Below are 25,825 nucleotides of genomic sequence, written 5' to 3' on the forward strand. Positions count from 1 at the left end.
TGCTTCAGATGGAAAATATCAGAGTCTCTCCCCATTTCAAAGAGTAACAGACACTGCATACTTGTACTGTACATATAGATGGTTTGATTGTCACATTGATATTATATGAAGATTGCTTTCCTTTTTATATGCTCATTATTCAATCCAAGAATGTACTTTCAGATTCACAGCAGATAAGGTGATTACTTGTTCAGTGTTAGGTATGTGTGCCTAGTGAAATACTTGTTATAATATACATAACTGGTCTCTCTCCATGTAAGTGAAAATGACAGAGCAGTTCTACACTGACATTCCTGTACAACCTTCTGATATATATATACACTTCAGAAGGTTATACAGGAATGTCAGTGTAGAACTTTGGAATCCATATAATTTAAATGTACAGACTAAAATGTAATTCTTATTTAGTTTTTCCATAATATTTTGGTAACACTTTATATTAAGTGTCTCTACATAGTAATCACTTAGGAAATATATGTCTAGACAGAATTAGAATGTCATTATGCATAGTTACAGTGCACTTAATGTGTAAATCTTTTTGCCTAATATGACCCTAACCCTTATCTGATACAATTGTGTAATTACATATATCATGCTAAAAAGATTTACACATTAAGTACATTGTAACTGTGCATAATAACTTTGCAATTATGTGTAAGTACACATGTATTTATTAAGTAACTACCATGTAATGAGTCTATGGGACCCAGGCTCCAGACTGCAACATATCCCTCAAGACAGAGTTTTTTCATTTAAACTCAGTGGAAAACGGACACAGTACACTAGACTAAGTGATGAGTAAAGGAGTTAATGGTGGCTTTACTCTACAGGTAGCTAACAGGCCCTCCAGGTACATAGACAAACAGCCTCACCTGGATAGTCTATTAAAGGAAAACTGGTTTGGTAATTAAGTATTAATAATAAATAAGAATAATTAGGGCTCCACAGAACCAACACTCTGGAATCCCTCAGATTGCATTTACCACCTATGCAGGGTTATCTCAATATTACCCCTAAAATGGAGTGGTTGATGCAATCCAGGTTGATTCAACATTGAATCAACCCCTTCGTTTTCTCTCTCTTTTAAAAATGAATGAATATAAACTACTAGATTTGAAGACAGAAAGCAAAATACAAACACGATATTTGACCAGCAATCCTTTTACAATGATACTCTTTTCCAGATGAGGTAGACCTTGCAGAAGATGTCTGAAATCTGTTCTTTATTACCAGAACAATGTATAACTAAAAAGAGCTAGTTCTAAACATGTGTCCTGTTTTGCTGTTGCGGTTTCAAAGGTAATGCATAATTAAACATTGCCTTAACCCTGTCAGGCAGCAGTCACTGGCCTCCAACACAGCATAAAATGTGTACTTTATAAACCAACAGACTGACAGCTCTGTATGACCTTGAAATATGGTATTATGAAGAGGCCTTATGACTTTCAATGGCAGCAAATGTCAATACATTTAAATATTCCTCTTTCATTAAACCAAAAATTACCTTGAAACGGAATGAAAACTTAATTACAGTTTATATTAAATAATAATAATAATAATAATAATAATAATAATAATAATAATAATAATAATAATAATAATAATAATAATAATAAATGTGCTGCCTTTAAGATAAATGAGCAGGATTCTTTATTGAGACTAATTTCCAAGACCTTCAGTTGTTTTCAAAGGGAGAATAAACAACACCAAGTGATGTTATAATTAAAGTCTGCTAATTCTCGCTCAGTATGACATTGAATTCTAAGTAGAACCAGAATAAAAGTCGTTAAATACAGCACATCAGGGCAATGCCTTCTTTATGGGTACAATCCTTTGGTATTCTACTCAGTATTTGGGGTCCGATGCTGTAACTATGAAACAACAAGCTTTTTACAGTTCATTCCTCTGCTAATTTGTGTTCCCCAGAAAGTTAGCATTTGATTCGGTTTTCTTTTATAAGCTTAAAAAAATTACACTCTTTCTAGACTAATGGGTGTCTTTTCTACTCAAAGCAGAACATAATTATTTTTGGCATCTTAATCCACAACAAGGGAAAAAAAGACTTTTTTTTAAAGAGTTTTTTTAAATGTTTTTCGAGAACTGTTTGATAAATGTCAAATTGTATGTACTAAACCAAAACAGCATTATGAATAGTGCCACTAGTCTATAACATTATAGCAAAACACTTGCATAGTACGGAAAAAACATTGTGCATTATGTCAGGATATTAACTTAGTTTAGTATGTATACCTCCACCATCACACAAGTTGGTAGATTGAAGAAGGCTCAGTGCATTCATAGAGTTGTAGAAAGGATTTTAGGGTTCACAATAAAAGCTACAGTATATTTTCGCTACATGTGAACACAGTTCATGGTTGCTTTAAAGAGCAGTTCACCATGAGTTAATATAGCGAGAATAATACTGTAAATAATTTTCACTGATGCATATATGACAGAATTCTTCACTTTGTGTTTCCCATTGAAAGATAGATCTTTGCATGATATACAGTATGTAAGTACACAATTGTATCAGAGAAGGATTAGGGTTATACCGTGCAGAAATATGTACATGTTAAGCACATTCTAACAATGTATAATAACATTGTAATTATGTGTAAGTACACATATATTTAGTAAGTAACTATTATGTAAATACACAGAAATTAGAGACACAGTATTGTTTTCAAAAAGGGCAATCGGGCTTTAAGAATCATTTTGCGACCAAGTTCTTATTTTGCCCTTTTTAAAAAGTCATGCTGTTGCTGTAAAGTGTTACATTACATTATGCACAGTTACAACTTTTATTTTTGTCAATACACTCATGATCTTTTGTCTCTGGTACACTAAAACAAGACTTAAAACAAGAAACATCTTATCATGGCCACAGATAGAATGAACAAATCCAGATTCCCAACTCTGTGTTACAAAGGTGTTGCAGATCCATCAGTATGTGTAATTACTGGTGACTAAAATAAAGCAGCTAACACAATAGCTTTTCATTCTCCTGGGTCAATAATATAACTGGACTGGAAAGATGTACCATGTTATTATAATATTAGCACTGGCAACATTACAGATTTATATTTACCCATAAAATACATTTCACTACTTTTTGCATAAGAGACATGTGGAGAAAGTAATTTTGTAAAATGATCTGACATTGCAAATGGATGTATGCAATATCCAAGTATGCAATACTTTATATTTTAACCAATATTGGGACAGCTGTAAAAAAAAGTTACACAACTTATATTGCTAACAGTAAGAGTTTGAAAAGTGCAGTGTATTTATCAATCAAAATACAACTTGAGAATGTATTTGATTGATTTATAAGAATTGTTCTACCCCATTGCCCCTTTAAAAAGTACTGAGTGCTCTGTTCCCATAAACACTAGGTAGAAACTTTGAACAAGATCAGAGCCACGGAAACAAACCCATTGTGATTGCATGTGGAATTCATTCTGGGGGTGTTCTATTGTTAGTAATCCTAAACACACCTGCAATCCCTTCCTTCCTTACTTCAGTTCCCACAAATCCTTAAAAAAAAGGGCCTGGTAATGAAAACAACACAGGGGTAGACTAAAAGAAACTGGTCCATTGGGATCACTAATACAGCAAAGAACACTGGTGCAAAAAGAATGGTCATAGGGGTTTTGAACTCTCTTCATAAAATATTGACTGAAACCATTAACAAATAACTTAGTGAGTTCATTGACTCGGGCAAAGAAATTGAGACCCTTTAGAGGGCTCAGTAAGTGCTTAGCTGACCCTTAATTGTTAATGATCTTTCTTTTACACAAAACATTCCCCATTTCCTCTATTCAAGTAAAACAAACACAAAAAACAACTATACAACACACAGACTTTTAACACAAGTTATCAAGTTAATACAAAGTACATCACGTGGAGCACAGATACAGGTACTTTTGAATCATCTTGTATCAGCTGTATTGCTCAATATTTTAGTAACTCTAGCTACTGCTAACAGTTCTGCTAGGGTTTATTTTGGGGTGTCTCAATGGTATTTTCTTTTGGAAACTTTCCTGTAAGAGAAGTGTAAGAGAAGTGTAAATTATTTGTTCATTTTACATACAGGCACAAACTAATTAATATCCTTCACTTTAAAATGATTGTAGCTAACAAAATAAATCCATAAATTACACTATGTAACACAATTTCTGTTCCTGGGTAGTAAGTGTTATAAGTATAGAAAATGGCTATTATTCCCCACAAACTTTGCTTTTGTGACCAGGACAGTGATATTTCAAAATATCACTATTTCCAATGGGAAAACTGTGTGTCTTTAAGTTCACATAAAGTCAGAAAAAAAACAACATATGAATCCAAATTAACATGTATTTATACTAAAGTAATACAAAAATGACTGCAAAAGATATAGAAGTGAGTAGTTTTTCGAGATTTACGATTATACTGTAAATAAATAAATTTAAAAAAAAAAATATTTATTTGGTATGTAGGTACATTCTTTGACAAATCTTTCAATAGAAATGATAAAGACATTGATCTTTGATGAATATCACTTTCGTTTCCAGATGAACGAGGGTAACATTAAATATTTTCAAATACCAATTGTGATGGAATCTGACAACAAAAGGTTAGAGTTAGCACACAAAAAAAAGTATTTATATCCATTAGGAAATATTGATCCAGATCCTTATATTGTAATTTATTTATTGATACCACTAATTCACTATGCTTTACTGCTGGCGTATTTGCATTAATTTAATCAATATGATATGAAGCATAACTTCTTGAAAGTCTGTATTTATTAATACTTTGTATTTGGACTTGGAACAATCAGTATATCATCGGACTACCTAAAAAAATCTTTGTAAATCAATATGTTGCTTTAGGAACATTATCTTAAATGCTTGATTTCTAAAGCCAGTATTTTCATTTCCTTTAGAAAGTCTGTGACTAGAGGCACTCTCACACCTCCTCTGTTGAGATTGTAGTTCTATGTTTTTTTATGCCTCTTTCTTTCAGGCGCTACCGAGAATTTTGCAAGGTTTTTTATCAGTGGAATTTCTCAATCGTGGTACAATAACTTTTTATTTCACAGATATACCCAGTACAATATACACCAAAAAATTCTTATGCAAATACAGTAGTGTGCAAATTTATTAGAACACCTCAAGTTTTGTCATTTATATCCTTTATACACTTTATATTTAGTTGTATGAAAATCTCTGGGTGTAAGAATGTGCATTATTCGGTCAGGAATCGGTGATATAGAAACAATAAGTACTTGTGTGAAAATGTTAGACCACTTTGTGCTTTAATTAGGCATCTTAAACAACTTCTAAAAAGCCTCATGCATTTTAGCATGTGTGGCTAAATGTTCCTTTTCTCTAACTGTTTTAAATTAATTGCATGTGTGGTCTATTAAAGTTAGCACTTCAATTAGACAATCACTAATTTGTCTATTTTGACAATTTTTCAAGCGTTTCAGTTCCAATGTTTTGATTTCATGTGCACAGTAAATCAAAACAGAAGCAATGGGTTGTTCTAATAAATTCCCACACTCCTGTGTGCTTATTCAGTTCCAGGCCCTCCACAACACAGGTTAAAATGTACAGTTAAAAGTGAGCTCCTCTGACTATTCCACATGTTGAGAGTGGCTTCTTTCCCGTTATGTGAGGCGGAAGTTAGCATATCTATTATTGTGCAATCTAAATGATTTCAAAGCCAGTTTGTTTCCTGAGTTTAAAGGCATCGTCGTTGACCCCATACTCCTGGAATTAGTAACATGAGAATTAGTCTTGTATAGAGCAAGCAGGGTTTCAGTGCTGGTTTGTGTCCTTATATTGAAGAATGTAAAAAATAAAAGACACCAAAGAATCCCATTTTGATGTCAGTTTTAATATTGTTGTGAGACGCCTCAGCTTCAACCTCTAGTCCCTCTGTCATGTTGAGTTTATAGCTAGACGTATAACAATCCATTCATTATTAAAAAAAAAAAAAATTCCACTTACTAAAATTGTCATATTTATAAAGATCATGACACCAAAGCAGAATCTGAAGAAACTGTGTAAAGAACAGTTGTTACAAAACTAAACAACTAACATTTTATTTTAATTTTGTTTTATTTTATTTTATTAATTTTCTCAAATGTGAGGTTTGTTGCCACAAGCTTTACAGAGTTTGGTTTCATGGACATCATTGCATTATCTTAATGCTTACAAATGCACTGCCTGATCCAACATTTCTGATATAACCTAGGTTGTCTTCAGTTATGTGTGATGGGGTACACCCCACCCCTGTGTTTATATGTATTATTTTATATTTGTGGCGTGTTATTATTATTATTATTATTATTATTATTATTATTATTATTATTATTATTATTATTATTGAAATACATGTACATTATCACATTACCCCCTATCTTGCCCAGCTGCACTGGCTACCTGTGAAGTTCAGGATTACCGAGGTGTAAGGTCAGCAGGGAAGGGTTAATTGCCTTAACTGCCAAAGTATTTCACATGCAGACTGTCCATGGTCCTGACTGAATGATTAACAAGCACTCGAGTCCAGGCACAGCTGCATAAAGAGGCAGAAACCTCTCAGTCTAGGTTGGGTGTTCAGAGGTGGAATGTGACTGAAAGAGAACTAAAGAATTACAAAATAACAATTGCTACTCGTGCTGGCTTTCAAACCAGCATGAGACTTGTTTGGTTCAGGGTTTTGGGTTTGTTTGTTTATTTTGGCCATTGTGCCGTTTTGTTTGTGTTTAGTGTTTTGTTTCCTGTTTTGTTTAAAGTTTTATTTATTTATATCATTGTGGCAAAGTGGTTAACAGTGTGCAAGTGCAGGTGATCAATGAACTGACAGACAGATATAATCTAGATGCAATGTTATTTAATGGTTTGTAATCCAGTTGCCTGATGGCGTAACAACAGTAAATAATAAACACAGGCAATACAGTGGCGTGTATTTCTCTATTTAGATTCCCAGATAATAAACAGTCCCGTTCTTATTCACCCACATGTAACCCGTAACACAAATACAAGTCCACAGTGCGTGCTAGAGAACTCGTAGTGAATCTACAGTCCTTAATGAAACAAAGTGCAGTGATGTTGTTCGGGTTGGTGCTGCCTTTGCCGACAGCTCCAGATCATGTTAGCCGTCTAAACAATAACAAACAGTATTTTTAGACAAGACAAAACAAACAAAACTCTCACGATATATTTTACAATAAGTAAACACAGTTCCTTCCGGATTGTTTCTTATCCAAAATGAAGGAACAGATTACGTCACTTCAACCCCTATTTGTTCAGTCACATATGACCCCTTGGTAAACGATTGAAGCCGCTCCTCAATTCCACGGCTGCCACATCATTTCCTTTCCAATGAGTTAGTGCACTGAAGCTCCGCCCACTTTCTAGATGACCGACTTCTTTTTAACCCTGGGAATGAATTGTCGGGCCAACCAGTCCAGGGTACTCTGTTCCCGTTACTTAGCACCCTCACAGGCCAGGAGGGAGATTCACCACCAGGAATCATTCTATTTCTGTCACAATAATAAATACACGCAGCAGCGCTTCGTACCTTGCAGTACGGTGTCTCTCTTCCTGGTCTGACGTCACCCCAGGCCACCCTTGTCGCAATATGTTATTAGCTCTCTTAATACATATAATAAGATGCATGTCTTTGTTTAATTAGCTCTACTGGTTTCAGATTTGCATAAAATATGCATTTTGTATTTATTTTTTTCTAGGACTAATTTATTGAAAAATCGAAACACAACTGGTTACTTCCTATTTTTGTATTGTAACAAAGACATTACAATGTATTATGAAAATTATATAATTAGAAACTTATAGGAAAGGAAATGTAACCACCCAGTCAGTAGCAAAAAAAAAAAAAAGGAGCAACTCATCTACCATAGGATAATAACAGCTGTACTGGGAACCTGATTGGCTGAGGTGATTGGACTATAAAAACCGACCTTTACCACAGGAAGTAAAATGTGTATTTATTAGCATGCATATTTCATTTAAACACGTCCACTAGGACACCTTTAGAAATGAGAATTCAGTCCCTCTTACTCTAAATGTTAAAAACAAAAAAGAAATAAGCATACTGTATGTGGAGGAAGAGAATTCTGGAGCACATGGTTCTGTATTTAAATTAGTTAACGGGGGTATATTGGATAATATGCTTACTTATACTACCATAAGCTACACAAATTTACAAGGGCATGTGTTTATATTTTGTGAGTCAGCTATGCCTTCAAACAACTAAAAACTGCCAACAATATTTGCTCATGCAGAATGTAGGCCTGTGATAACATGCAGCTGCATAATTTTTTTTGAATGATACAACAGCATTTCAAAGTTATAAAAATGCTGTTTAGCTAATGGAATTGGGGAAAGAAAATGAGCCAGGAGGCAAGCAAAGGAAAATAACTGGAACATGCTGCCATCCTTAATGTTGTGCTGACAAAATTGAAAATGTGTTGCCAAGTATTTATGAAAGAAAGAGTTTTTTAATGTCAGTACATTTACAGTTCAGGGGAAAATAAAAAATAAAATGCAATTAACTAATGGTTTAAGAAGTGGATCAAATGTATTCTGTTCCACGCCATTAAAATGTGTCCTTTGACACCCGTTTAAAAAGGGCTTTTCTTTATGCTTTCTCAGTTATTTATAACCTTCTGTCTCTTTTTCTTCCCTCTTCTCAACAGAAGTCATGTCACAACTGGCTGTGGGAGTGGGGGCATGTTGCCAGCTGGGCTAATTTGCCTTTCTAGATGGCAAGTTCCTTTTTGTTCTGCTCTAAACATCACTTTGAACCCATGCCATCCCTTGTGAAGCTTGCACCAGTCACAGCAGAAACACTCTATCTTTCTGCATGTAAGAATTCAGTACAGGATTCGGGGTAGACGGCAGTTCTACCTACAGTAAGAGATCGTTGTTGTAACACTATGTTTAAAGATTGCCATGTGCATATTGCATGTACAATACTACAAACTATGCATCTGTATTTTGACTCTCAAGAAGAACATACAAATATATAACAAAGGCTATTAGTCAGTAAGAGTTAGTGTTTTGGATGGGAACTTCTTTGAAAAGCTTTCCTAAAATGTTTCCCCCATGCAAATTGATGTATCATTATATTCCTTGACTAAATTGATAAGAAAAGCATGAAATATACAATGCAAGTCGTGTATAGTTAATCCTAACAACAGGAAGAAATCAGAAATACAATCTTTAAAGACATGTATTTCTGTCCACTACTAGTTTCAAACTGAACAAAATGAAATTGTGTTCCTCACTTTTTATCAACACTAAACTTCACATGCACTGTTAATGTTGTATTCATAACACAAAACACCAAGCAAGGCACTTCATCCTTAGGCTCTGTTAGAACACCTTTTAGTTATACTTGGATCCTTATTAGATTAACTTATTCCAGCTTTGGATTTCTTGTCACGTAGATTTCTTGCCAGACAGCATGCCTGAGTCTGCCCAGACTTAAAGCATCATCAGGTCTGTACTCCATCCTCTAAACATGGGCTTCACAGTGTTCCCTGTACCAGCTGAAACGCCATCTGCATCACCATCATCAACAACAGCCAGAGCTGTCATTTTGTCCTGGATTAAACACGCTCACTGTGTCTAATGTACGCTAACTAATTAATTGCTTCCAGTTTTTAGATGATCAAACAGAAAATTCTAATGAAGCCCACCGACTGCTCAGGCAAACATCAATACAGTCTGGTACATAATTGCATGTCTATGCAGTGTTATGGAGTGCAGTTTGTAAACTTGCATTTGTAATGACCTTTTATGGCTCTACCTTACTATTTAAAAGACATTTCTGTTCCATTTGCAACATTTTGAGATGGATTACATTAGCAAATCATAGTAATACTAAACTACACTCTTGGGCAATTGAGAGAAGTCTGTTGTGAAATTCTTAATAATGTAGTTTGACAGTCATGGGGAAGCACTGTTTTTTTTAAACCGAGTTTCATTGGCTTTGCGTTACTTGTTCTGAAGTTGTACAATAAACATTACTTGATGCAAGTCTTTCAACAGGTTTATAGGAGATAAGGAAGTGTATTTCATATTATAATATGACAGGAACGTACTTTTCTGGCAACAATAATTATACAGATCACTGGCAAATGCAGCACTGTATTGCGGGCCGTGTTGAAATAATTTGAAATGATTTAATGTCAAATAGTTGTTAAAACTTACAGTCGATGTTTCTGAAGACTGGAAACATTGGTCAAATAGAGGCTACATACAGTACACAATACTCAGTATTGTATAGTTGTGGTGTGGGATCATCTCTGTATTTCTGCTCCTTGAGTCACGTGAGCAAATATACCTCTATGACTGTGAGATTTAATATTAAATTACAATCTGTTAGCAATGATATATCTCACAAGGGATCCTCGCTAGTTCACTGTTGGGGATATAGGGAATGAAACCACAGTAATTGTATCCTTCACTTCTAAAAGGCTTTACGTATCATTTACACAGTTTGTTTTCATTTAGAGGTTCTTGGCTCTGACTAAACCAATTCTTATCTTTAAAATGTGCTAATAGGGTGCTTCATGAAAAATACCTTACACCGTCAAATTTCATTAGAATTGAGGGAAATAGATAAATTCTAAACAGACTTCTCAGCTCATGACTGGCTCATGACTAGTTTTCATTTGCCCAGAAATTAGTCTTTTTTCTATGGCGGTTGAAGACTAATTTCATGTTCCAATATCAGTCCACCATCAACAATGTAGATATATATATATATATATATATATATTATATATATATATAATATATATATATATATATATATTATATATTTCATACTGATCATTTGAAGCATAATATAACATTAAAATGGCTATGCATCATATGAATAAATAAGCAAAGTTATTGAATGAATGCCAAGCTATTATTTTAATGATCATGCTCATCATTATAATTCAGATTCAGTTGGAACATTCAGTTCTCTTTTTTCCATTTTGCAGTTAATTTTTTTATCAGCACTCTGGTTTTATGACTTGTTGGGATAGGTTTTCTTTTACAAATGTGGTCAAGAGCCAAAAGAGAAGTTTGGAGACTGGTTCATTGAGGTGACATTCAGAACAACCATTACTCAAGCTTCTTTTCTATTGGCCACCAGTCAACAAACAAGACATATTTGATCTATTTTCCCATGCATGCTTCCAATTCAATTGGTAGTCCATAAATAACATTTTCATGGTCCAAAGCAGCATTAATTCATCAACTGTCTGTGTCCTGCCTGCAGTATCTGAGTTAGTTTTGATTCAAATATTATTTAATCACTTGTTGCTGCCGCTTTACTCTCCCGCTTCTTCTCCCCATTTCTTTATTATTATTTTATTTTTTTTGGTTTATTTTTCCCCCACACACAAAAAAAAAATCCCCCCCCCCCCCCCCAAAAAAAAACAAAAACTGCGGTCCCTGCTCTGGCCTGCATCTAAGAGGAATTGATAATCCCACTATAACACCACGTGTCACAAAGATGGCCAGAGTGGGGGACGTCAGACCAGAAACAAACCAGGAAATAAACAGAGAGGTGGAGCTTGCTTGTGCTCAGCATTTAATGAATTAACAGAACAGTAAATAAAAAGGTTGTAATAAACAAAAACACAGGACACGGCACTGGTAGCCAAAATAAACAGACAAACAAAATGGACTAACACTAAACAAACAAGGTGAGCTGATATTTTACTTTACGTTATTATTTTATTATTATTACCTCCGTCTCCACACCCGTTCTCCACTCACCGAACACACAGCCTTGAGTGAGTGAAAACATGCAGCTTTTATGCAGCTGTACCAAGACTCAATTGCTAATCAATCATTCAATTGGAGTCACGGTACAGCTGCACGTGAATTAATAAAGTGCAATTCCCCGTGCTCACATATTATTACATTTTACTTGCACGTGAAGTGCTGTGTCATCCTCGTGCCTAAATACAAATATACATTTTAAACACTCATGTTACACAGACCCGTTTATATCCCGTGTACCAATGACTATACACCAACATTAACACACAACACAAAATACACACAGGGGCAGGCATTTTGCCACAGGCATACTGTAATCATCATGCTTCTATACTATAAAGTTGCCTAAAAGTGGTTACAACTGGTGGGGGAAATAAAACTAACAGAATTATATTTACTAAAACTCTATAACTGTCTAGGGAAGCTATTGAGGTTGATACCGGATCTGTGGATTGATTTAGATCAGAAAGGAGCATTTATTTCTGCATAGAGTTTTGATTGGTATCTAGACAAAAAAAACTCAATATAGAAGAAGAGACTTTTTTTTTCCTAATCCCCCTATTGGAATCCCCACTTATGTCTGCAGCACAATGTTCGATTACAGCATTTAGATACTGAAAAAGTAATGTCAAATCAGGTCAATATTTTCAGTAATATTTTACATTTATAGAAGTTAATGACTGAGATAAATGCTGCCTGGTTTTAATATGAAACACTATTTTTCACAGGGTTTATTACCATCAGTTAAAATAGGTCCACTCTGGTCCAAGGCTGGAGGTATTTCAGGACTGAAAATTTAGTACACATGCTGTAAGCTTGGTTAAGAATGGGCAATATTATGAACATCTGTGAAAACCCAGTATTTGCCCAAGCGGATAGAGTTAATAATGGTGGATCATACAAACTGAAGATGACAATATTTGCATTCACTGGAAGTAGCTGTTCTCACACTGCTGCCTGTCAGAGCATGACCATCATATGCTGTTTTTTTTTTTTTTTTTTTCATTTTTCATTAAGAGGTAGTCAGAGATTCCTTTGGAACATATCAGTTGATATTCACAGCATAATGATAAGACGTTTGTCTTTGAAGCGTATGGTTTGCAGTTTGCATCCAGCCCTCGCTTTTCCATTTGATTCAATTTGTTACAATGCCCTAATGAGTTCTGGTTCACTGTCATCAATAAAAGCTGCTTGCTTCTTCTTCTACTGCTCTGCAACTCAAGAGCTCACAATTCACAAAACCTGTAATACAGCAAAACATGAAGAAACTGTAAGAAACACAGCCAAGCACGTATTGCATATACTGTATCTATGATTGTCATTTGTTGATACTTATAATTGATGGTAAAAAGGCCAAATGATCATTTAAGGCAGTTATATTGCTTTATATAATGTTCCACCCAACGACTCAAAAAGTCCACCCAGCCAGTTTACAAGAATTGCAGTGATGGACAGAAGAAGCGAGACATGTTGAAAACATCAGTTATATAGGGGAGGTATTATTTGTTCTTAAAACTAACCTTTTGCCTGCAAATCTTATTGGAGCCAAAAAACAAGTTCTCCACTGTGTTATGAGCTAGAGCAGTAGGGCTTAGCTGTAGTGTATTTTTTTATGAACCATTAAATGATTCATGCAAATACTTTTTGAAATATAGGACCCTAATGTAGATGCTTTGATTCCCACTTCCTGCTGCAGGCCAAATTTTGATATATAGCTTTAACCTTTCAGTATAGATATGGAAGGAGTTAGACGATGGAAAAGCAGAACCCAGTGGAACTAAATTATTCTTCATTTAAATCCACCCAATAAATATCCTAATGATGGCTTCAATGTCCTACAAAAGCCACAGGGAGTACATCAGGCAGTTTAAGGAGCATTGTTTTAAAGGCGTAACATAATACTAAGATAGGAAAGCACAAACCCAAACCACTATGTTTACAGGAGGGGGGGGGGGGGGTACATTTAGATAAACTGTATGATGCTGCTCTTTATAATAAGATAAATGCACATGCACATGTATGTTTCATGTTGTTTTTTTTTTATTTTGTTTTTCTAAAATGTAATTCTATGTTTGTCAATGACACTTGTGTAAGTACCCTGCGCTCCAGGGGGATTGTGGAAACATAATACCAATCAGTGCTGTTACTTTCATTTAAAAGAAAAAAAGAAAGGTGTGCTGAGATAGGCAAAGCTAATATTTTGTTCACTGAGCAAGACAGCTACGGATTATGAGCTTGTCAGATAGGAGAATATTGGATTGTTTTAGGCAAGCAATATTTTGGCTCTGGTCTAGATTACACTGCTTTAGTGGAAAACGGATGAAGTGATCAGTGGCTTAATTGACCTGAACTGCCATCACTCTGACCTGCTTCGGAAGCAGAGAAATGCATTCTGAAAACTGAAAAGTCACTTACGGTTATGCTTTAAATGGACAAATATAAACATTGGTTAAGTGAAAGGAATTGACTTTTGAGTGCTTCTCGACTGGTTTCCTGTTGTTAATCCTGCATTGCTGAGCAACACTTTGATAGCACTGGCATTCTGCATGCACTGTGTTATATATGTGTGGCCAAAAAGAAGCAGGTGTAGGGGAGGGACGCATTCATTCTTAACATAAGTGTGAGGATAAATTCCTAATTTTCCTGTCTTACATAGTTCCCATTCAATCATAGATTTTGTGGTCATAGCAACTCACTGTGAATAATTTGATGAGCAGAACAATCATGTCACAGTACTTGGCCTATCCATTGAGGAGCTAGCCCCCATCCTCACAGTATGGTATATGCAAATGCAAATTAGAAATGCATGAAAAGCAGACAGAGCAGGGATCTTTTATTGGGCTGATTGTGAGCAGTACCATTCAGGAAGAGGTCTGTGATACTGTTAAAGACTGCTTGTTGAGACTAGGGTTATATTTTTATAGGGGGCATTTACTCCATTTATGTTTATATCATATGTAGTGTTTGCCTCAATCTGTACAAAGTAGTACTGTATTGCTATTTTAACAATCATGTACTCTAATTAAAATCTTATTACCGATATTCAAAAGCACTTCTGAGAGTGAACAAACTAAGATCTATATAACAAATTAATTCAGTCTTGAGGGAGGCAGAACAGCGTACATACATTACTGTATCTATGGAATAATGCATGCCCACAGCCTAGCTGTTATCAGTCACAATGAAATACAACTTCTGATTAGGCACGATTAGCTTTTTATTGGTGTCTGCTCACAGCTGTATTCTCAATAGATAGGGGAACAGAATAATCAACGTTGTGTTCAATTGCACTGCTTACATGGATTGTTAACCTTTCACTCCACTGATGAAGCTCTGGTTTTCACCCTTACATTACAACAAAACACATTTCCATAGTACCTTTTAGATTAATAAACACAGAAAATTTAATATTTGTTTAAAATATATATCATATATATGTATCCGGGATATCAGTATATATATATATATATATATATATATAATATATATATATATATATAGCTATATAATATTCCAGCTACACAGCGTTTAGAAAATGATACAATATCTATTTTAAAGAGTGGTTCATCCTCCATGTAAGAATGTAGTCTACATCCACAGGATTAAAATACACTTTGAATAATTTAAAAGGATAATTTATTATTTCAAAATTTATAACATGAAGCTCAACTATTGTCTGCAAAAAACAATGTAACATTTCTTTCTTGTGACTGTGAATGTCATCTTGATATTGTCACACTTTTCTTTTTTTTCATTTTGAATTTTTATGCACTTGATTTAATGCCAAATGTGTTTTATGAAAAATGTACGACATTGTAAATTACATGTGTGTTTATCCAGTCACCTGGGTTACACTGAATTTTTTTGAATATGCAGAACGTTCTAGACTAATAATGTGATTTTGTAGAATGATTTTGTAAAATGTTGGTATCTTAATAGTATAAGTGGTTTCTGTAAATATTCATGTTGGATACATTAGATAGACTGCGGAGCATATTTCTAGTCTTCAGTGGTTAATTCCCTTTTTTTTGAAAGGAGAAAAAAAACATGATTTATTTAAAGACCAGATTTAGATAAAGAAGAGTGCGAGCCAGTGTTGATTAACATATTAAGAAGAGGTTCATCTGACAGAGCAAATGATTCAATCACTTTGTAACATTGATAAAACATGACTTTGTTATGTGCAGGCATTGTGGCATTGTACACATGGTTAATCTTTTCTTATTATCTGACAAATACACAGGGCTACTATTAATAGTTAACCATAATCCAATCACAATTTAAAACCTCACCAGACAAGTCTGTTTCTTTGTTCTATCATCTAGGGCATGTCCATTTTCTAAGCCAATTAATCAATTCTTTCATTGGAAAATCTTGTTTGAGTTATCCCCACAGAATTCCAATCTGACAGTGAATTAAGAACCTAATAACAAACTGTCTTAATCATTATATTGTCATCCAGCTGTCTATCTTTTCACTGCTATCTACACAATGTATGCATAAGGATCAATCTTTCATAAGTAGCCACTATTTTGTTGACATCAAACTAAAAGATTGTGCTCACTTGTGAGGAAAGCTGTTATAACATTTGCAGAAACAACAATCATTAGCTTTAGTTATGCTCATTGAATCACTAAATACATTTTAAGATAACTGTTCTTTTGTATTTTAAAGTAAATGTAGTTACCAGTATGGCACACTAAATATTTTGTGCATGTTTATCATTTATTTTTTATAATTTCATGTTGACTGTGACGCCTTCTTATGAGGATATTCAGCTTTACGTACTGAAATGTATGTCTAACACATGGGATACATATTATTATTTTTTTGTTTGCCTTGTTTTTCTCCATACAGACATGCTGGCTTGGGTTTGTCCAGGGTGGCTTAATATCATGGGAGATTGTTTGGGTTGTCTCGTTATGTCCTATAACCAGTGGAGTAGTGGTAAATAAAAAAGTGGGTAAACTGCCCTGTTTGGTAGAGTTGAACAGATAAGCATGAACAGATACATTGTTATTGGCCCTCAGCGAACCAGAGTCACCCACACTGTCCTTTACCATTTCAGGTGCTGTTCAAGTGAACAGTCACAGACCCGATGGTGTACTTCACTGAACAGTTCTGTGAGCGTACTTTCACGGGCTAAAGAAAAATTTAATTTAAAAAAATGTCAGTAATGATTAGCTTACCATCTGATTATAGTTTACAAATTTGTAATCTACATTACATCCATGTACTGTACCTTAACCTTAGCACTGACCTTAACAAATTCTACCTTTCATCTCTATATGCCATCTGTGTTATTAGTTTAGTTTGACCTTTTGCAACACATACACCTCCAATCAGACTCATGGAGCCTTGTAGCCTGATAGAATGAAGCTCTATCTCAGTGTTTGCTGAATGCTCCATTGAACATTGTTCTAAAGGAATGGAATACACGACTCGTTGACGCGCCATCTCATTGGTAAAACTCTGACAATATGGATCTGATCCAGAAAACACTTTTCAACACTCTGCTCAGTTTATATTTTATATGTTCACTAGGGTGTCATATTTGGACAAATGTAGGGTCTGGTGCAAGCGTATTTTTTGCACCCGCTATCAAATTAGCACTTTCCATCCTGTTGGTTGCTTGTGTCCTTCCCTTAATACACTGTGCTTTGCTTGTGGCTATGAGTCTGTGCCCCTTTGGGACTCAATAAAAAGGATTAAAAGAGCAGTTCCATTTTGTCCTGGCCTCTTCATTGACCAGGTTTGCAAAGACACTATTAAATGAGTCAGAATGTTATACTGTCAACCACAAATCTAAATACCGGTCATTTTATACTTAAAAGACTTGTTTATGAGACCTCAAAAATACTTGCCTGAGAAAAGCTGGTTGAACTTTTGGCATAAAATTTTCTTAGAAACACAACACAACACCTTTGACCTACAGCTGAAGAGCCCTTAATTGTTTAGTTGTATTTTATTAATAGCAAATCCCTATGAATCAACGTTTCTGTCAGATAAAAACAGCAATGGAATGTTTTTTTGTTCCTATAATCTCCCCCAGTCAGGTTATCTATAATAAAAAAAGACCTGCAAATGACCTCCATTGTTTACATTATACAGCCGCTCAACTTATGTGTTTAGAATAGAACTTCGAGGAAAAAGTCTTAGATGTTAGAGGCTGTCACTCGCTAATGACTTGAGATTACAAAATGTTTTAAATGGTCTTGTATCACTTTAATACACCCATTTAAATGGAGATGTGCACATTCAGCTGTTGAAGCTAATATCATTCAATTAAAATAGATTATAGAAACGAAAAAACAAGTGGAAATAATAACAAATAATGGAAACCTATATCGTGCTTCTAACGGCTGCTTCAGACTTCAGATTGACATCATTTATGGCCAGAGTAGAGGGTTGGAATCACGTCGTCCACACTCTTGCAACGTGCATCTTTTTTTGGAAAGTCATACTTACTTTTCTCATGCGTTACCCGGTAACCATCATGGAGCAAGTAAATATCCACATTTATATAACCCCTCACTTAAAGAATATAGAGATGCCCAAATAATAGAAACAGCGTTGGTGTGAAATATTCAGAAAATAAACTGAAAAGGCCTGGAGAGAATGTAAAGCCTGATGGAGAAAACTACGTGATAGAGTTGTGAAGATTTCTGGAATTGCAGTTGCTCTGTGCAGTGTGACTGCAAGTGTCGCTGCATCGCTGTGTGCTTGTATGTTGAAGCGATGGTCCCAATCTGTTTAACAGATTGCCAAACCTTTCACTTGTCATTCTAAAAATGTCTTACCTGCACCTCTAATTAATGTATAAAATTCTTCCTTTCGGATTCTCTGTTGGTTGAGAGGACAGTTGTACTAACAACATTCCTTTTTTTAAACCTCTTGTATAAGAGGTACAATCTCCTAAAATATCAATTTTTCCAATTACACTAATGCAGTCTGTATTAAAAGTACGAGCAACAGCTACACTATCAGAAGGGCTGATAATATTTTGAAGTTATGTTTACACAGTTGTATTTGTTCTTTTCTACGACAAGGAAACAGAGGGAAACACAGACAGATATAAAAAAAAACAACAACAACAAAAAACAGATATAAAGTATTTACACTATGACAAAATTAAAATCAGTTTGGAGATGTTTGGGAACAACCACATTTAAACAAAATACACAGACTTCAATATTATATATATATTTTAAGGCAATTGAAGGAGACTGAGCATCACCTATTTCACAAACTGTTCATGTCAAAATTGAAAATTAACTGGTACAAGTTGTAGAAATGCCTGAAGATCAGCTTTGGACAACAGAGGCTTTATCTTTACTGGTATCACATAAAACTGTAAACATATTCACAAGAATGCAGCAGGGCGCCTTACTGAGATGTCAAGCCTATCATTGCCCCACATCCTCCTAGTATCAAACAAGTGCCAACTGGCAACTGCAAAAATGAACAATTCAAATGAATCAGTAAGAAAATCAATTACAAAATACACATATATGGTATACATATAACACTTCACAATGAGGATGGCTATATATAGCAAACGTTCATATTATTCAGACGCCCTCACTCATGACGATAAAACCATGGTATAGCATGATCAAGGAATATCCTCTGAATATTAATAAACACCAAAAAGCTGTGTAATGCAAAAGATCCTTTAACCCAGTAAAAAGTGGAGATTGAATTTGCATTGACAATTTAAAGGCACATATGGCACATCAGTATAAATTAGCATTCTATCCCTTTGTCTCTTTTGTGAACTTTTGTACAGGGTCAGATTTTTTAGCTGGCCAGTAATCAAGTTCTATTAAAATTGCAATGGATTTACCAAACAATGTTCCAAACCAATATGGTTGCAATGACACTGTCTTTCACTGAGGGGTTATTTTTAATAATGAAGGATTTCATTTAAAAACCAATGTATGCTTTTGTTTTTAGCTGATTTAATCTAATTTGCATGTTCCACCTGATGTGGCGGGCAGTTCAGTTTCTATTTCTATAATACTACTGGCTCTAGCATATTATGCTACTGAAACAGCAGCCAAACATATTTTATTCCCATATTTCTCTTACTTGTACAAGTTTTACATTAACAACCCATTGATGGTTTTGTTTTTTGTTTTTCAAGTAGGCAGTAGTAACATGGGGCAGCCTCCTAAACCATTCCCCTTCTTGAAAACCCTTCAGGTGGAACTGTGTTATCTGAACACTTATACATTACTGAATTACTTGGGAGTTCTATTTTTGGTAGCCAGGTTCATTATGCTTGCTTCTGAGAAAAATAACTGTATAAACTCCCCTGAAAAATCTCTGGTATGTTGGATGCTCTGTTCAATAGAATAAACAAAATCAATCATATATGTTTTTTTTTATTATTATTATGTCTAATAAAATAGGTTACAAATGAATGTATAAAATAAATAAACCCAAATTATATTTAGCAGTTTGATGCTTGACCTTTTTTAATTATTGTGGACGGGATAAAAGATCACAAGAATGAAAAGTCAGCCAATGGTGCTAGTTAACAGCTGTGTAGTGTATGTGAATACAATATATTACATGCCACATCAGTGAATGATACAGTGAACAAGATCCAACATTGCAGTTGTCAGTTTAAGAGAAGGTGAGCCATTTACCTAAATGGTAAAAGTTCCTGCTAACTATAGAGGTTTAGATTTTGGCTTAGTTTGAAACTTTTAAAGGGTTATATAAAACTGGGAAGATGCAACAACTGCTTCAAGGAACAAGAAAAAAAAAAAGTCTTGACAGTGGTAACTATCAGGAATATTAATGGCTGTGCCCATCAATCTCAAGATTGTGGTTCTATTCAAAAGGCTGTTGCATAACTAGCATGGTGTACATGCAGAGCTCAAAGCAGCTATTCACATAGGTTTGTATCACAAGAAAGTACATTTGTCAGATGGATGAATCTTGAGGGACTTTTTCAAGAACAGTGTTTTGAAACCTGGTTCTAGGAGACCTGGGAGACCTAGTTTGAGTCAGCTTTGCTGTATTAAACCCCAAGTCTCCCCTGGCGTGCTGTGCAGTTGCCTGAAAAGTAGTCTCCTGAAACTAAGTTCTAAACCACAAGGTGGTTTCATGTTTAATTGACCAGCAAAACTCTTTGAGATCATTAAAAGTTGCCATACAAAGGTTGAAAGTGACAGTGACTAGGAGGTCCTAGCTCTCTTCTGCATCACACATGGATTCTAAGAAGAATGTGTTCACTGTAGTGTTGAATGAAAAGAAACTAAAGAAGTTCAATTCAGATCTGAATTTATACCAAACAACTACCAATGGACAAAACTGTCGCCATCCACTCTCAGATCTTCGTCATTATTAAAATTGTAACTTATAGCTTATAGCTTCTCCGCAGGCAAGTGCATGGTGAAGTGTCTGATGGTTATTTTTATTTATTTCCTGACAGGGAACCTCATACAGGTGTTTCACATTGGTCTAACATTGGTGATGCAAAAATTATTTCGGGGAACGAAATAGAAGCATCTTGTAATGATCTTCTCGCATGTGATTAGTTTCTAAACTAACTGAAATGAGTTCACTTGGAAACAAACTCTGGAGGAAAAGATATCAGTTCCTTTTGGTTTCACATATGCAAACAAAAAAAAAAAACTTAACTGCCTGCTTTTACATTGCACTGAAACAAACCAACCAAACCAAAGAACACCTGTTCAGAAAGATTCAGTTAGGATAGATTAAAACAAACTCTGAAAGGGATAGAGTTCTCATGGAGCATTCACATATGCTTCAAAAAGTAACTGATCCGCACTCAATTAGAAAAAATAAGCCTGAACGAACCCAGTGTGAATGCACTCTATATTGTTATAAACTATGATGACTTCAAAAGCTTTATAAAATCAGTTTCAAGGATGTCATGAAAACCTGGAAACTGATAACTTGAATGATACGTACAGTAGGTGAAAACGTTATTTAAATATGTACACCCTATCATCATTTACCTTGCAGACCATTTCACTGGGGTTCAGAAAGTAGGAATTTCACTGTATACAATATGTTTTATGGCAGTTTTATTGTATTGTTGGTACATCAGACCTTTTGTCTAATACACTAGGGGTAGAACACTAAAACAAAGAAACATGGATACAAAGATGTTTTATATATATATATATATATATATATATATATATATATATATATATATATATATATATATATATATATATATATAGTTTTTGTTTCTGACGAAAATAGATAAATAGAAAAGAGGCCTTTGAAAAATGCAAGACAGAAACCAAATACAGTAGCTTTATTAAAATCTTATATATCAGGAAGATTGATGAGTGACCCACAGGCCCATCAGGCACTACAATTGACATCAGAACATAACCTGAAATGTATACTTGAGCAGTATAATGTTACATTATTCCACAAGAGCATTGTCAAGACAGTGTGAATTAAAATGGATGGCACTGTAACTACAGAATAGCAATGTTCACAAAGTGTGAAATTAGAATATGGATGGTGAATGTGCACCTCACCACGGAGCATGACAAGCAAAGGGAAAGGTAGTTGCCATGGTGATTAATACAGCAGCATTGAGCAAAATCAGAAAACGAAAGCTTGATTTGGAAAGCATTTCAATACCTCACTTGACTAATAAGAATGTATTGTGTCCGTAGGTGTAGCGTACAAGTTTGTAGAGCATTAGAGGAGAACTGGTTGTGAAAGGCAAAGTACACAATTTGATTTCTGAATAAACGTTTGCCTCAGAAGGATTTGTAATTTTAATCAGGGTCTAGTTTGTTATCTTTGATGAAGAATAACTGTATTGGAAACTTGTTTATTAAGATTTATCCTAGCATGTATTTTTACAGGTAAAATTCCCTTGCATTTCCTGAGGAGACCAGACTCGATGAAGCATGGTGGTACGTCCATGGATTGACCACTGGAGACACAAAACTTTAAAGCAGAGGTTCCAGTGAAATACTGTACATGCTTTGAAACGGTCAATTAAATGAAATAACTACAAAATGTACACCAGCACAAAGTCTTGTATTGTTGGGAAGAAAACCCACTGATGTATTACTATCCTTTAGTCTGAATGTTATATAAAAGAGACCTTTTTTTTTTGTTGTTTGTACAATGTTATGTTAGGTAATGAAATGGCTATTGTGTTGGAAAAAAAGATGAGTTCAGTTCATATTTATGTTGTGAAAAACAAAAAATATATATATATATATATATTATATATATATATATATATATAAATAGTATATATTGTGGATATATTTTGGACTTATAAACAAGATTTGGTTATAGATAGTTGTATTTTCTTTTTTTTTTTTATAGACACACCTATATGAACCTGATCGATTTGTTCCTAACCCAAGCTCTGGAAAACAACACAGTATGACAGCGTGTTAGAGACTTGAGTTTTCCTCTACCATTCTCAGAGTATCAACAATGGGTTTGATAAGACTTCTTCCATTACTATCTGCAGCTTAACATTACAAGCTGTGTGTAAAAAGCATGTAGAAGAATAATAAGGATTATTTTTAGGGACCTTATCCTGGTCACTCTGCGTTTGAAAGGAAAGTCTTCTGATATAATTTAACTGCTAATTGCACAGTTAAATTAGACCCCCTTCCCGTTGAACAAAAAATAGTACATTATTTAGGATCCAGGTTTGAGTATCCAGGTTTAGGAGATAAGTTAGGGAGAAATATCCTATGCAAAATATAATGATTTAGTTCTTCATGGTATGAAAACTACATTATGGATTAGTTTTAAAATAGACACTGTATGAGAGAGTAACAGACTGTGTTGTGTTTCCCAAGACAGTCAGTACATTACAACATCTTGTTTTCCTTTCTTACCAGAGGGGGGGGGGGGGGGGTCTCTTTAATACTGTATAATGAGACATGTACCTGAGATCCTATCTAATCTCTATGTAAATAAGGATCCCATTTCACAGGGACATCATTAACTAGCTAAAATTTCAGACATGCACAAAAATCCTGGCCAGGTAAAATTCTACTTGCAGCATCAAATTAAATGTGGATAATCCTCAAGCCCTATAAACGGAACACCACTGGCTAAGAAGAAAACTTTTTAGACAAATTATGCCTTATGCTCAATGTAAAAAATAAATAAAAAATGATTTGCTTAAGCCAAATTTAACATTATGGCTAAACTGTTCAAATACAGCAAAAGCAAAATTTTAAATTCAAAGTAATAATAATACTAATAATTTCCTGTGATATTTAGCTGGTGCTCTGAAAGCTTTTTACATTTCTATATAAGGTATTCAAAGCTTTTCCCCTTCATGTCACATTAGCACCCACTGGCATCATGCCTAGCCTGATGGGACTTGTAGGAATGATGTCATCCTACCTTACTTTGCATAAGATGCAGACATGCTGTCTTGCTCATCATTATTTTCTCTTGGATGACTAACATTACTGTAAGTCAAGGTCAAATCCAATGATGTCATCTCAACCTTGGCAGCTTCTTTTTATCTAATTTGATTTTTCTTTCTTTACATCATCCATTATCCACACAGCTATTGCATGGGACCCTTTTCACATCATACAAGTTTTTACCAAGAAGAGAAGCAAGTAAAACATAAGGTGCATTTCAAACAGCTGATTTATGTTATTATATCACAACTTCATCTGTTTGTACATTAACTAGTTTTATTAGTCTATTTATTAGGGTGCTGTTTTCAGAGACGATTCTTTCCACTGGTGTAAGGCAACGTTTCCTTCACATTTCAAATGAATTTGATTTGCAATAGATTTATTGTTACACACAGATCAGTACCATGCAGTGAAACTGTTAAAGCGCACACCTAGTTGTCAGTCAGCTGTTAAATGCAAAGCCAGTGTGTGTACAGTGAGTAGAGCAGGAGGGGCGTTCTTTCTCTCACTTTTTGAGATTTGTAGCTGAAAAAAGAAACAAACAGGGATGCAAAAGGTCTCCGTGTTTCATTGTGTTTCACTTCACAAGGTCCTTGGAAATCACATCATCCTGAAACTTCACTTTCATACATATTTAAAGAACATTGCCCTGTTGTATTAACTATACAAAAGTGTTGATGTATAGTGCGCTGAACTCCAATATGTTTTGATGCACACCCCCCCTTTACCATTCATTAAAATTCATTCTTAGCAGAGGAGGTCTCTATAATGCTGTATAACTGGTCAAACTGCCTTGCCAGGATCCCCTTGTAATAGACACAATGGGTATATATAGCACACATTTTATAAGAAACCTGTCTATATTACTATATGGGTCAGAATAAATTATCACACATTAATGCATGTCTAGTTGTCCCCCTTGCAAACACTGCAGTCACGAGCCATAGTTAAGAGAATTATAAAGAGTAAACAAGTGCTAGTGTAATGGCAAATCGGAGCCATGACCTTATAACCTGTTCTGTAGTATACAAGGCAGCCTTATAACAAGAGAGCACTGTATCCAGTAGGTTTTGGGCAGCAATTACCAGTCCAAAACCAACTACCTTATATGTGTTATTGTGATGAAAATAGTTTGGATCCATATTAGTCCATATTATTGTGAATTTTTTAATGATGAGTTGCAATTCGAAAGGTGCTTGTCTTTTTTTAGTTAATCTGGTGAATTTCTCTCTTTTTCTCACAATGGAAGGTAATAAGGCTTCATGTCAGCAACTGTTTTTGTTGGGGTTTATTTGTTTGTTTTATTGCTTTTTTAAGAAAATAAGTATTTGTATTCTTTCTGTAGAGGTATAAACTGTGTTGTTTCAGAGTTCCTGTCAATCCTTGGTTGAATTTCCATGCTTTATTACAATATGATAAATGTTTTGCACCTACATATGAAAAATACAAGGATGCACTCCATATACTGATTGGCATGTGATTGGTCACATGACCAAAAATAGAACTAATTATTGCCCCTGTGATGCTGCTTTCAGTCAATAGTTTTTTTTTTTTTTTTTATAAACTACCTCAAATTCTGTCATCACGCTGCATGTCCTTCCTCTCTTC

General features: G+C 34.7%; 1 long non-coding RNA gene across 1 annotated transcript in view; it reads left to right on the top strand.

Annotated features, from left to right (window-relative positions):
• Nucleotides 1-22,863, top strand: part of LOC121310870 — a 34,168-nt gene extending 11,305 nt beyond the window's left edge. The window contains exon 3 of the long non-coding RNA XR_005948954.1: nucleotides 22,673-22,863. This is a non-coding gene — a long non-coding RNA (uncharacterized LOC121310870). The remainder of the gene's footprint in view (nucleotides 1-22,672) is intronic.
• The last annotated feature ends 2,962 nt before the right edge of the window (nucleotides 22,864-25,825 follow it).

This window comes from Polyodon spathula, chromosome 3 (assembly GCF_017654505.1).
Source record: "Polyodon spathula isolate WHYD16114869_AA chromosome 3, ASM1765450v1, whole genome shotgun sequence".
Taxonomy (NCBI): domain Eukaryota; kingdom Metazoa; phylum Chordata; class Actinopteri; order Acipenseriformes; family Polyodontidae; genus Polyodon; species Polyodon spathula.